The sequence below is a fragment of the Leuciscus leuciscus genome, assembly GCF_965113295.1.
Source record: "Leuciscus leuciscus genome assembly, chromosome: 7".
Taxonomy (NCBI): Eukaryota; Metazoa; Chordata; class Actinopteri; order Cypriniformes; family Leuciscidae; genus Leuciscus; species Leuciscus leuciscus.
The window spans coordinates 28,977,279-28,991,675 of NC_138731.1; the positions used below are offsets into that span (position 1 = coordinate 28,977,279).

The following is a 14,397-nucleotide window of genomic DNA, read 5'->3' on the forward strand; positions in this document are numbered from 1 at the left end:
CAACTTTCCACTACCCAAGTGCTATACGTGTGAGTGCTTGTATACATGTTTTATAAGTGCACGCACTTTATACTCATTATTCAATAATATTAATCATAATTATGCAAAATTTGCATGAAATCTGCATACAAACGTTTAAGTAAATCAGGATTCACCAATAACTTTCATAGTAAAATGTATTTTAAATTTAGAATTTATGGGTCTGTAATCTGTATGAAAGGTGTTTATTGTGTTTGAACTGGTTTTGAGGATTGGCAGTGCTGAAATATCTTGCTGCAGGTGATCTTTGTGCATCTTTAGAGAGCGTCAAGTAAGTTTTGAGAGTGACGAAAGACTGTTAAGGTTGTATAGAAAGCCCATATATGGAGATGGTTTTGCTGTTTTATGCAAATGACTAACCTTGGGCACACGGTCCCTCATTTAGAATACTCCAAATCCATTAACATTAGAACAAGGTTAAGAACAAATTCATGTGCATACGCATATGTCATGAATTAGTTGGTATTTTTTTTGTGAGATGTTCTCCTGTGCGTACAAATACGAAATAATCCAATTACTGTGAATGAGACCCAATGTCTTTAGAGTTAAGTGACTCTTTCAATAGGTTACATCGGTATGCTAATAGGTAGCAATAAGTTACTGACTGTCTTTATGAGTGAGTCATGGAATCATTACCTCAACCGATTTGTTCAAAACTCTGATTTATTTAGGAAAGATTCAAGTGACTGGCTGTTTCCAAATATGCATACTTTCCTACTATATAGTAGGTGAAAAACAGTATGTGAAAAGTGTTTTATGTCCAAATTTACAGTTTTTAAAAACAGTAGGCAAAAGGTCTGCAGATGACGTGGGTTGTTTGATTGATAATGATATCTTAGGTTCTGGTTTAGCTAAATGAAGCAGCAGGAGAGCTGAAGCCTATATAATCTATACATAAAATCCAGTCCAGCTCTGCTGTATCTAGAGCAGCATTGAGATGCAGTGAGTGATGTACCATCAAAAGAACTGTGAAAAGAATATTGTGTAAAGTGGTGTGTCAGTCTTGAAGACTTTGATGAAGACCTTTTGAAACTGAAATTGCAAGCCTTTTTATACAAAGACGCTTACACAAATACGTGTTGCAGTCACTATAAGATTACTGCAACAGCAAATGCTAAATGAATAAATATGCTTGATAATAATTGCCTGCTTTCATAAAGGTTAATGGTTTCCAGTTAATGCTTGTTAAGCCAAATGTAGTGAGTATGCGAAGCCTTTCAAATTTACCTCTGAGCCACTGACCTCAGAGCAGTTAAGTCATAAAACAGAAATCTCAATTGGCATTCAATTGTATGTTTTTTCAGCTGCTGTTCTTTATAAAATTTACAAAGGTGCAAAGGCTTAGAATATGGCATTTGTAGAACAATGTGAAATAGTCTTTCTCTTACATACAGTAATACACTTTTGTCTCCATTCATATCACAAGCCAAAGTGTCAGATTCTGATTTTGTTTCTTTTTCTTGCTTGTGTGACTTTTTAAATGTGGTGACCGTCCTGCTCTCCTTAATGCCAAGGGCAAATCAAGTATGCAATTACTGCAAATAATAAGTAAGATTAGTGCATTTAATTCCAAACTGGCTACTTTCAGAAAGTCATATTGCAAAAAATCTAATATGTGTCTGATTTACAGCCATATATGAACATCAAATCAGAAATGGGATCATGTGATCATTCTCTGTAATTACCTTCCATGTGAGAAGTATTTCTAGTTTCCCTCTGAAAGTGTGACAACTGTGCACTGGCCTGTCCAGACAGGACATTTCCAGTCTCCCAAGTTGGCAAGTACAAATCCTGAATAGATCGGCTCAGTCAGGCAGCAACTTGCGGAACAGCTGGCACTCAGATCAGAGCTGATTACCACTACTCATGTGCTGCTACTGTTTGCAAGTGTGACTAAAAGATCCCAGAACTTTTATACCTGCTCCCATTAGCACACACATCTAATTGACACTGACACTAGCCCTTCATGATGTTGCACAGTGCATGTACAGGCAGCAGTGGGTATTGTCAGCAATGAGGTTGCTAGAGATGGAGTTATGTTCGCAATAGGTTAACATTTACCATGTCAAGACTGCCACTGACTATCACATCACTCACTATTGTTAATGAGTGAATCTCACAGGGAAATGCCCAGTCATATTTATCCCCTATGTCATAAAACACATTATAGAATATATAATAAATTATAAATAATGTGCATAAAACAAATTCCCATTACTGTAATTCTCAGTATTATAATACAATTTCATCATACAATTTTTTTTTTTTTTAAATCTTAGATTTTGTGGGGAAATGTTACAGTTTTTGAAATTATGTAAGACTGTGATTGCCAATACTGACAAATATGCTAGGTTGGCAATTATTTTCTATTTTTAGATGAAAAACTGACATTTTACTGGTAATGTTATTTTGATAGTGCACAGAAGACATAAATTGTCTTCATTTGACATAAATTGACATAAATCATAAATTGATCAAATATAATTATGCATTTTAACTTTGGTTACCATTATTTATGAAAAGAGAAAGTTCAAAAGAACAGCATTTATTTGAAATATAAATCTTTTGTAACAATGTAAAAGTCTTTATTGTCACTTTTGATCAATTAAATGCATCCTTGCTGAATAAAAGTGTTCATTTCTTTAAAAAAAAAAAAAAAAAAAAAAAAAAAACTTTGTAATGAAAGTGTTTGTGGTCATGAGGTATTGCAAAAGCTGATAACCTGCTATAACCTGATGGTGCTCATTAATGAAACACGAGGTCATGTGACAACAAATGTTTATTGTTGCATACTGCTAACTATTTTGCATACTATATTACATTTTTGTTGACAAGAACGATCAAAAAAAGCAAGTTTAGTTTCTCTAGTCCAGGGGTGTCCAATCCTGCCCCTGGAGGGCCACTGTGCTGCAGAGATCAGTTTTACTCAAACTCAGTCCAACCCTCTACAATGCGAGTAAATCACTCGCATATGCGACTAAATTTCCTTCTAGGCGACTAAAACATCTCTTTAATTAGCCAATGGCTAGTAAATTTTCCGGTTTTACCCAGCGATTTGAAAATTTCCTTCTAGGCGACTAAAACGTCTTTAATTAGCCAATGGCTAGTACATTTTCTGATTTTACCCGCCGATTTGAAAAGCGCAAAGAAAATGAAAGAGTCCAGTTTCATGCAGACAGAAGACGGTGAATGCGCCGGCGAACCCCCAGCGAAGCACGTCAAATGTGGTGGAAAAGACTGTGCATTCAGAATCAATAAGTGTCAAAAAGCAATAAAAAAGCGAAAGTCCCAGAATCATTGGCTGTCGGACTTTGATTGATGTGATGACATTTAAGTACTGCAGTAGAAAACCTAGCTTAGCAGGTAAAATGGACTTTGTATCAGGGTCACGCAATTTCAAACGTGAAAATCTCACAGCGCACTCAAACAGCAAACGACATGCAGCTTGTTGTGATAGTGTGATGGCTTTAAGCAAAGACCCTGAGGAATCTGCAATCGCAAAAGGTTATCAAACTCAAAATAAAAAGAATGATAGCGCAGAGAGATGTGAGCTTTCTGTGAAAATGAATAAAGCATATTATATCGCAAAGGAGGACACTAGGCCTGAGTTTCACTCAGATGAAGCCACTAATGGCGCTTTTCCACTACACAGTACCAGCTCGCCTCGGCTCGCCTCGACTCGACTCGACTCGGCTCTGTTTGGTTTTCCACTGTGTAAAAGTTGTACCTGTACCTGCTTCCAGGTACTTTTTTTCGTACCACCTCCGGCGAGGTTCCAAGCGAGCTGAGGCGAGCTGAGGCGATACTAAAATGTGACGTGAAAACACGGCAGACTGCTGATTGGTCACAGAGAATCGTCACTATTCACTGCGTCATCATTGCACGCGCCAGACGGAGTATCCTGAATAAAAAACAGCAAAAACAAAAACAAAAACATCCAAAAACAGCATACACTCGATTTCCTCCATTGTCCTGTGTGTGTGGGTAGCGGGTGTGTCTCGCGCGTCTCCCGTAAAAGATTAAGTCACGGCAGTTTCCTGCGGCGTCGCTATGACGACCAGGTACTATTGTGGAGGTACTATCTGCAATGGAAAACGGAGCGAAAAGCGAGCCGAGCCGAGCTGAGTCGAGTCGAGTCGAGTCGAGTCGAGTCGAGTCGAGTCGAGTCGAGTCGAGTCGAGTTGAGCTGGTACTGGTAATGGAAAAGCGCCATAATTCTGCTGCAGAAAAAAATGGCCAGGACATTTCCCCAACGTATGATAATGACATCCATTGCGCTGAACTAATTTCAAAGATTGCCGCAGATTTACAGGATATAGAAACAAATAAAGTGAAATTGTCCAACTACATATCAGTCATGATTGATGGTGCAACAGATTATTCTGTGACAGAAAATTAAGCTATCTATGTCAGGTATATACATGATGGGTTGCCAGTAAATCATCTTGTCTCTGTCACAGAGCCTGTCACATGCTCATGCTGATGGTGTGACTGACTGCATTCAATCCTCAATGTCAAAATGTGGATTAGAAGAAGGGAAGCAAAAGCTTGTTGGATTTTGTGCTTATGGTACAAATGTGAACAAGGGCCAAACAGCTGGTGTTGTTGCAAAACTGAGAGTGGACAATCTGAAACTGCTAGACATTCACTGTATGGCTCACAGGCTGGAGCTGGCACTACTTGGTGTTTTGAAAGAGGTGAGCGTAGTAAGTCATGTAAATGACACCTTGCACTTGATTTGGAAAACCTACCATTTCAGCCCAAAGAGCAACAGAGAACATAAGATAGTTTGAGAAGAACTTGAATCTAGGTTCTACAAACCAAAGCCAGTGAAAGGAGCACGTTGGGTGCTTCATTTAGACAGGGCACTGAAGGTCTTCCTGAGAGGAAAAGATGATCTTGTGAGCCAAGCTGGGCAGTATGCAGCTGTTGCCATTCACATGGAGAATTTAGCCCAAACCAGTCACAATGCTGACATTGTTGGTAGGGAAAAAGGTTTTCAAAACCCTGAAGGATCTGCAGTTTGTTGCATTTTGTCATTTCCTGGCTGATGTGCTGCAGGAGATAGCAACATTAAGTCAGACTCTACAGAAGGCAGACCTCATCCTACCAAGTGCTGTTGCTGCAGTTGAGAGCTGTTTGACCAGTCTTGACTACATGAAAACCAACCCTCTCCCAGATGGTACGCTGGAAACTTTCATCACACAGTGTCTGGAAAAGCAAACTCCAGGTGCTCATTCCACAACTTTTCAGGGCATTGACTTGAGATTGACTTGATAGGGGAAAGAGACAGTCTTATGGACAATCTGAGACAACAGATGGAGCATGCATGTTCAGCCTGTGAGAAACACCTTCATGCTAAATTGGATAACCTGCTTGGAGTTAACAAAGATCAAAATGCACAAGCTGTGATGCATTTGCAATATTCAACCATGACAAGTGGCCTGATGACAGAAAACAACTTGAACTATTGTATGGCAACAAAAGGCGCTGAAGGTCCTCACTGAATGGTTCAGAGAGAAGCTTGTTATATCTGGATGTAAAGTTGAAGAAATCCCTGGGGAATGGAGACGCTTGAAAAGGCGAGTGTCTAATGATCTTCATGGAAAGTCCTACCTGGACCTGTACAAGACACTGCTGCAGAAGCAACCCTACAGAGATGAGATGCAAAACATTCTTCATCTCGTTCAGATTCTTCTTGTTCCGCCAATCAGCTCTGCCAACTGCGAAAGAGCCTTCAGTGCCCAAAAGAGAATAAAATCAGATGTCCGCAGCAGTCTCACATCCTCAAGCCTTTCAGACCTGATCTTCATTTCAACAGAAGGCCCAGAGCTTCAGCAGTATGATCCATCATCAGCTGTGGAGAGGTGGCAAGAGAAAGCCATTTGCTAAAAAATGGTAGATTAAATCCATATGCAACATAAAGAATAATTCAGACAGATAATGTACTTTTTTTTCAGTTGCATTGTTCATGCATTTCATGTAAAAAGTCTGGCGAGTAAAATAAAAAATGTACTAGCCAATGGCGACTCAAGCTTCATTGTGTCCGTAGAGGGTTGGTATGGACACACACACAAGCTTGATATCTTGGTGGGAATATCAATTGACATCTATATTGAGACAATTAAATCTTCTATCTCTTAACATATTTCAGTGCACAACTGAATTACTCCAAATGTTTACTACACACAAATAAGCATGCAAGATCAACATGAACTTATATTTGTCCATATCATTTATTCGCAAATGTTTTTTTTAAGCTGCAACAGCCTCTGGGAATTTGCATGAAGCATTTGACAGAGGCTATGTTTTTCAGCCAGAATGGTTTCTACCTATCACTAGCTGTAGGACAGGGCATATAATTTTCTAACCCTATTATTTTTGCGTAGTCTGTAATATGTTATTCATTATATAAATAATACATCGCTGTCTGTATTAACAAAACCCCTCTGAAAGAAACAGCTTAAAAATAAACTGATGGCCTGAAATATTTGCAACCGCTTCTAGCTACACAAGCTCTACTTCACACACCGTTGTATTCCTGAAAATATGTCAGAACTTCACAACTGTTTACACTTGTCAGGTTGGTATGATTCAGTGATTTAGTAGGTTTTGGGTACTATAGTCAAACCGAAAGTTAGACCTACACCCTACAGGTGTTTTGTGTGTGTGTGTGTGTGTGTGTGTGTGTGTGTGTGTGTGTGTGTGTGTGTGTGTGTGTGTGTGTGTGTGTGTGTGTGTGTGTGTGTGTGTGTGTGTGTGTGTGTGTGTGTGTGTGTGTGTGTGTGTGACTAGAGCTAGACAGAGTACTATAGAAATGAAAAGATGCTGGGTTTATAAGCCCAGTAACTCCCATTCGCTGATGTTAATACACACACTCATGCTAATCCCACCCCCAGATTCATCTGATTGGCCCATTGTTTTTTTTATACACTACAATTCAAAGGTTTGGTGTCAGGAAGTTTGTTTGTTTTTTCCTTTTGAGTGAATTCAGATCATCTCAATAGCAAAATGTGTCCTAATTAACCTAAATCCATATATATCATATGATATCGAAACACTGATGATCCATAACAACGGAAAACAACATTTTTCCACCTCGTCTCTTTCTAAAAACGAAGCATGGAAAAAAAGTAAAATGCAGACAGCAGGCAATTTATTAGTGCTTTACCACAGCAAGTTGCGTGGCACTTTGGCAACATAATTACCAAGCTGAATGCCCAGGTCTCTCTCTCTTGTTGCTTCTCTTTCTCTCTAAAACACAAAGCTCTGTCACTGGCCCCTAGAGCCCTGGGAGAACTATGGGGACGGCCCCCACACACTGCTGATTATAGCCTAGAGAGTGAGCAAGAGAGAGAGAGAGGTGCACTGATACAACACACATAAAAAGCAGCACACCCACATGACAGAGAGAAAGAGAGAGAGCAACAGTCTATCAGTTTGTGAGTGAGCAAATGTGAGAAGTGAATAAAACCATGGTGTTAAAACGTGTAAGCAAGGGTTTGTGAGGGAGAGAACAGAACATTGATAATCAGACTGACTAATAATTTGATACAAATAAACTCGATTCTGCCACACTTTAGGCAACAGCACAACGAATAATTTCCACTATTCATAAATTTCATTTGCCACGCAAACAGCATTCAGGAGAATATTTACTAAACAGTTGACCTCCGTCTTATTCATTGTGCACCCGCAAGTTTAACCAGGTGCTTAATAGTGGATTACAGTATTTAAATGAAGTCATTATCATTCTTTCCAGTCTAAAAACACCTCCTTTCTATGTATGTAGCTCTTTATACATTACACCTTGTTCACAAGCAATTGTTCACAAGGTCAAATTTAATGCTATTTGTCTGGAGCAAATAGTATCATGCTGTAACCTTTTTATATTTTCAAAATGATGGAGAGGACATATTGGTATGGAAGCATTGATACTTTTCATTCATACAGAAGTTATGGATTGATCGGGGGGGGGGGGGGGGGGGGGATTAATGAATGAATTTTGAATTCATTAAGAATAATGATTTTTGGAAGTCAATGATTTAATATTTTATAATAATTATAATATAATTTATTATTAATAATTATGATTTATGCACATTTATATACACAAACTCAATTGTTTTTGCATTTAATTATTATAATATCAATGCAAAAAATATCTAATCAGCCAATCACATGGCAGCAACTCAATGCTTTTAGGCATGTAGACATAGACTATCTGCTGAAGTTCAAACTGAGCATCAGAATAGGAAAGAAAGGTCATTTAAGTGACTTTGAACGTGGCATGTTTGTTTGTGTCAGACGGGCTTACTCTGGGTATTTCAGAAACTGCTGATCTACTGGGATTTTCACGCACAACCATCTCTAGGGATTACAGAGAATGATCTGAAAAAGAGAAAATATCCAGTGAGCGGCAGTTCTGTGGGTGGAAATGCCTTGATGGCAGAGGTCAGAGGAGACTGGTTCGATCTGATAGAAAGGCAAAAGTAACTCAAATAACCACTCATTACAACCGAGATCTGCAGAAGAGCATCTCTGAACACACAACGCGTTGAGCCTTGAAGAAGATGGGCAACAGCAGCAGAGGATCACACCAAGTGCCACTCTTGTCAGCTAAGAACAGGAAACTGAGGCTACAATTCACACAGGCTCGCCAAAATTGGACAACAGAAGATTGGAAAAATGTTGCCTGGTCTGATGAGTCTTGATGTCTGCTGCGACATTCAGGTGGTTGGTCTGAGTCAGAATTTGGAGTAAACAACATGAAAGAATGACTACATCATGCCTTGTATGAGCGGTTCATGCTGGTGCTGGTGGTGGTGGTGCAATGGTGTGGGGGATATTTTCTTGGCATATTTTAGGCCCCTTAGTACCAATTTAGCATTGTTTAAATGCCACGGCCTACCTGAGTATTGCAGCAGACCATGTCCATCCCTTTAGTACCACAGTGTACCCATCTTCTGATGGCTACTTCCAACAGGATAATGCACCGTGTCACAAAGCTCAAATCATCTCAAACTGGTTTATTGAACATGACAATGAGCTCACTAAACTCAAATGTCCTCCAGAGTCACCAGATCTCAATCCAACAGAGCACCTTTGAGATGTGGAGGAACAGGAGTTTCGCATCATGAATGTGCAGCTGACAAATCTGCAACTGACTGATGCTGTCATGTCAATTTGGACCAAAATCGCTGAGGAATGTTTCCAGCACTTTTTTTATCTAAGCCATGAAGAATTGCGGCAGTTCTGTTGAGACATCTATCCTTTTTTTTTTTTACTTAAGTTTGTTATCTTGTTAGCCTGATTATGTGTTCAAAACCAAAAAAGGTTTGTATAAAAGAATTACAGCAGGAATTCATCATTGATCAAATGATGTCACAACATCAGGCCCTTAAAAGAGAAGATGAACAGACATCTAAATGCAACGCAGGATGGGTATAGAGCGCTCGTTTCTGGAAGGAGCCAAGTCGAGCTGTGCGAGGGTGTGTGAGAGCAAACAGAAAAGTGTTTGGGAGAGGGAGAGTGTGCAAAGCAAAAGAGAAAAGAGGACTCGAGAGGGAGAGACAGACAAAACTCCTCACAAATAAGAAGGAGTGCACTTCAGTATGGCACAAAGACCTAAGAGCGTTCAATTTATTATAGACGGAATGTAATTAAGCCAACTGAACAGTAAAATCTGGTTTGTTATGTGATTTAATGAGAACTGGAACCCGTCTCAAATGTGTCCTCTCTCATTTGGGACGCTGCAAACGCTATAAAAAAAAACAAGAAAATAATAAGGGAAAACCAAAAGATATATTTTAAGGCACAAGTGCTGTGACTGCCTGAAAAAAACATGCAGAGCCAAAACATTATCCCCCATCATCCCTTTTGTTTGCCTTCTCTTTGCTTTAACAAGGCCCGATCAAGTCTTCAGAGAATAGTAGAAGTTGAAATGCACTTCAAAGAGGATAATCTCTTTTTCTCCAATCTAACTTCACATTAGCCATGCACAGAGCTCTTTTGTGTGAATAAAAAAATAGACAGAAACTGGATTTTTACAGATTTTGAAGAAATGCTTACAGATTCTTTTTGAAAGAGTTGAAATGTTGCTTTCCTGCACAAAACACGCCAACACAATGTTGGGGTGTCCTGGGTGGTTGCCAGGGTGTTGCTATGTGGTTGTTTTGAGTGGTTATTAACAAGTTGCTAGTGGTGTTTTGAGTGACCGAATGGGTTACTTAGTGGTCTCTGCCCATTACAATGGGACAGAAGAAAATCTTACATCATTTCAACACCTTCTAGTGCAATGCAACAGTAAATAGCTACAGATCTGTGCCATGTTGAGGGGCGATACACAATCTTTAGGGGCAGTATGCAAACTCACAGGCAACGTTAAGGGCATCTTTCTCCAGCGGGCGCCAGTTTCGCTTAGGAGGGGGAACTATGTCTGGCAGATGGCATGGTGGGGGAAGACTAAGAATGACACAAATTGACAGGAAGCCAGTATGGAAATGACAAGGCTTGGCAGGACGTTAAGGATGTGATGGGTGATGAAAGGAAAATAGAGAGAGGATTGTGTGGGAGAAATCTTCATTGCAAGACTTCATGTGTGTGTATGAACATTAGGGGTGGGAATCTATGGGAACATTACAAGCAATAAACAAAGAGTGCTTTCAGTATTTAAGAGTATCTGAAGGTTTACCATCCGAGTGATTTTTTCTCTTTCTCATCTTTACTGTTGTTTAATTATTACTGATGACATCATAGAAATCACGAGATCTAATAAGTTGCATTAACACTAATGCACAGAAATAATGAAATAATATAAGATGTGGTTTGTCCTGTTTAATGCCTTAAGACATAACTGACTGTGTTTACATAAAAGCATTTTGAGATGCAAGTATACATGTACACTTACACGGAGTTGTACACAGCCGCATGCGCAAGCACTCTTTACAAAGCACACAAGCATTTGAAATTGAAAGCAGCCTTCTGTCAGTGAGTTTCATATTTTTTATATATAAGCACTGCATTCCAAACGACATAAATGATGCCTTCGTAGAGCATTTGTGAGGAAAATACCGGCGGGCGAGACCACACACTGCAAGCGTAACATCAAGCAAAGCATGCGTTTCTCACAGCGCATATCCTGTGCAATGAAGGCCGCAAATTTCCTTGTAATTCGCTTAAACCTTTCTGAATTTTATGAAAGATTATTTTATGGAAGTTTCGAGTGGTGTCTGCTGTGTGTGTGAGAGAGAGGAATTAAAAGCAAGCAAAATAAGGGTGTTTGCGCCAACGGCATCTGCGGTTAAATACTAAGCTCAGAATCTATTCTGAAATTCTCAGAATTGATCCAGAATCGTTGGAGAGAGAATCATGATGTTTCGACTTTTTCTCCCACCCCTAATGAACATGCATGGCGCTTCCTCTGCAATTACTATAAAACAGCAGCCTGTCTTGCAAGCCACTAAGTTACATACAAGAATTTGGAAAATGATTTAATATATGCATTATGCAGATAAACACACGCATATTCATGTATTTCTCTCTCACGGTCACAAACACACACATCCCAGCTTGACATAAACAGGCAAACAGTCCAAATAATAACATACTGTATAATATAGGCCTACTGTAAACAAATAACATATCTGTAAGTTTTATTTAAATAGTAAGCTACTCAATCTACATAATATAAATATTAAACAACCTAATTGTTAACATGGCCCAAGACAAAGGCATCATATCCAGGATCTGAAAGCAATCATTTGGAAGAATATGTCGATATCACTGTTATAGCCCTGAAGATTGAGGGATTAGAGGTGTGATTGCATCGAGGCGACACATTCCTGCTACCAGTGATTGTTTGCAGTGTTTGCTTTAGTGTTTTGATATATTTGAAATGCATTTTGATATATTTCAAGATATGGTACTAGACTATGTCTAGTCTATTGCTCAGAAATGGTTGTTACCGAGAAGAACATGCAACACCATATAAATAAAAAATATGTATCTGTGTCCATTTTAGTTTATTACACTGCATCCACACGTTGGTGTTGACGCTTGACGTAGGGAGTGTCTGAAGCTTGGTGCTAACGCAGCAATCACATTACTTTTCCGGTGTTGCATGAACGCAGTTGGCTAGCATTTGTGCTTGTGTATTTGCATAGGCGATCTGAATTTTTCAACTTCTGCCGCAGTGACACGATGCAACAGAACCCACAAATCAGTTCGGCAATGCATGACGTCACCCATTCAAAGTAAATGAGAAGCGTTAACGCCAACGCCCCGTGTGAATGCAGCATTAGTTCAGTATTGGGTGATATCCTAAAGTAGCAATGCTTTTCTCATGTTGTATTGTAAGGATTGGTTCTCACTTGCCGTTCAAAAGTTTGGGGTCAGTTTTTTTGGGTTTTTTTTTAAGAAATTTATATTTTCATTCAGCAAGGATGCATTAAATTAATCTAAAGTGTTAGTAAATACATTTCTAATGTTAAAAAAATAACGTTTGTATTTAAAATAAATGCTGTTCTTTTAAACTTTCTATTCATCAAAGAATCCCGGAAAGAAAAATCATGGTTTTTCATGAAAAACATTAAGCAGCTGTTTTCAACATTAATAATAATAAGAAGAAATGTTTCTTGGGCAGAAAATCTGCATATTAGAATGATTTATAAAGGATCATGTGACACTGAAGACTGAAGTAATTAGGCTATGCTGGAAATGCAACTTTGCCATCACAGAACATATAACATTTTAAAATATATTAAAATAGAAAAGTTATTTTAAATTGTAATATTTCAAAATATTATTGTTTTATAAAAAATAATTGTAAAATATTACCAACACCATACTTCTGACCAGTAGTGTAAATCATTTTTCTTTCTTTCTCTTTCTTTCCCATTTATTTATTTATTTTTTTGTTAGTGAATGGTTGTGTATGATCGGAAGGAATCATTTATTCTTCCACTCACATTATCTGATCAGAAATACAATAAGTGATATCTCCCATCCCTACTGATCTTGTATTTGCAGATATGGCAGTGTATCTCAGTGACTGGAAGAACTGTTTAAAGTTTTTTCATCTAAAGGTTAAAGGCTATCTCAACACACACATTCCCTCATAGATCATAAATGGCTGACAACACTAAACACAAAGTGTCCTGTGTCCAAATAGTCAATGAGCTGCCTTTTGCAACTAGTATAAAAGAGGCCTGCTTAATAATGAAAATTCAATAGCAAAGTCAATACCAAAGATCCGTCATCACTACAAGAACAACAATGTGAAATGACATTAATCAAGTGCAAGAAATATGAACCATATGTGGACCGGAGGCGACAGCACATAATTTGGTGTATTTAGGAAAAAGCAGAAAACAATCTGTCATTCTGAAACTAATTTGAAAGGGTTGAAGAGAGTCGATGGTGATAGTCTGTGGGTTTCACCTGATTTGTTAAAAGTTGAAAGGAAATTCTATTTTAAGATTATATAATTTTTCTTGAGAAAAAGAGTCCAATACCATAAGCTAACATTCCTAAAACAGATAACAGCTGGAAACTAGCTTTCCTTTCCCCATCAGATGAGGGCTTCATTTGACTTGTAAAACATCTAGGTCCAGCAAGTAGCCTATGATCAAACGTCCCGTCCACACACACACCGGACATTATGTTTATTCAGACACAAGGCTCATAAATCAAACACTATCCATATGTCACGCAGCAGTCACCTCAAGGCAACTTGAAATGGAAACTAATGCATTTAGTATGAATCTGATCATAGTGGCTGAACGCACCGCTTAGAGACAGACTGAAGGGTTCAACTGAGGTATACATTTCAAAAAAGTGCAAATTTACTTTACACATAAGCGACTACTGGTAGTTTACAGCGTGTGTAAGTGCGCCTGTGTGTTTGTGACTGAGTATCTCGCATGCCCACATGTTCGCACACAGACACCCACATGCATTGAGTGTTAATGTCGCTGCTTGTTGGCAGCTATCACACTTTCTCTGTTAATCTGCTTTTTGTTCCAACAGCTTGTGGCTTGGAGATACCAGGCCATGTTGCCAAGCGACAGGTACCCATTCTGTTTTTCTTGGTTGCCATGGTGAGAGGAAGGAGGGTGGGGCCTGAATGAAACAGGTACAGACTACAGAGGTACAGAGAGAGCATGATCTCTCATGTGCACTACATACAGTAGATGTACACATACAAACACCATGCAGACTGTGTAACTAACATTATTATTATAAATCATGGTATCATATCATCATGGTATTGTTGTCATGTTATATAATATATATAATAATTCAAATAAAATATAAAACAGACTATTTTATAAATGTATAAATATATAAAATATATTA

At 38.6% G+C, this 14,397-nt stretch overlaps 1 protein-coding gene across 2 annotated transcripts in view; it reads right to left on the bottom strand.

Annotated features, from left to right (window-relative positions):
* kcnh3 (potassium voltage-gated channel, subfamily H (eag-related), member 3) overlaps positions 1-14,397 on the bottom strand; it is a 134,064-nt gene that overhangs the window by 57,782 nt on the left and 61,885 nt on the right. The window contains exon 1 of one of the 2 annotated variants that reach the window (XM_082176366.1): positions 5,656-5,680. The exons of the other annotated variant lie outside the window; for it this stretch is intronic. The gene's annotated coding sequence lies outside the window, so the exon portion shown is untranslated. Of the gene's footprint in view, positions 1-5,655; positions 5,681-14,397 lie in introns of those variants that run through there. 2 annotated transcript variants of the gene reach the window in all.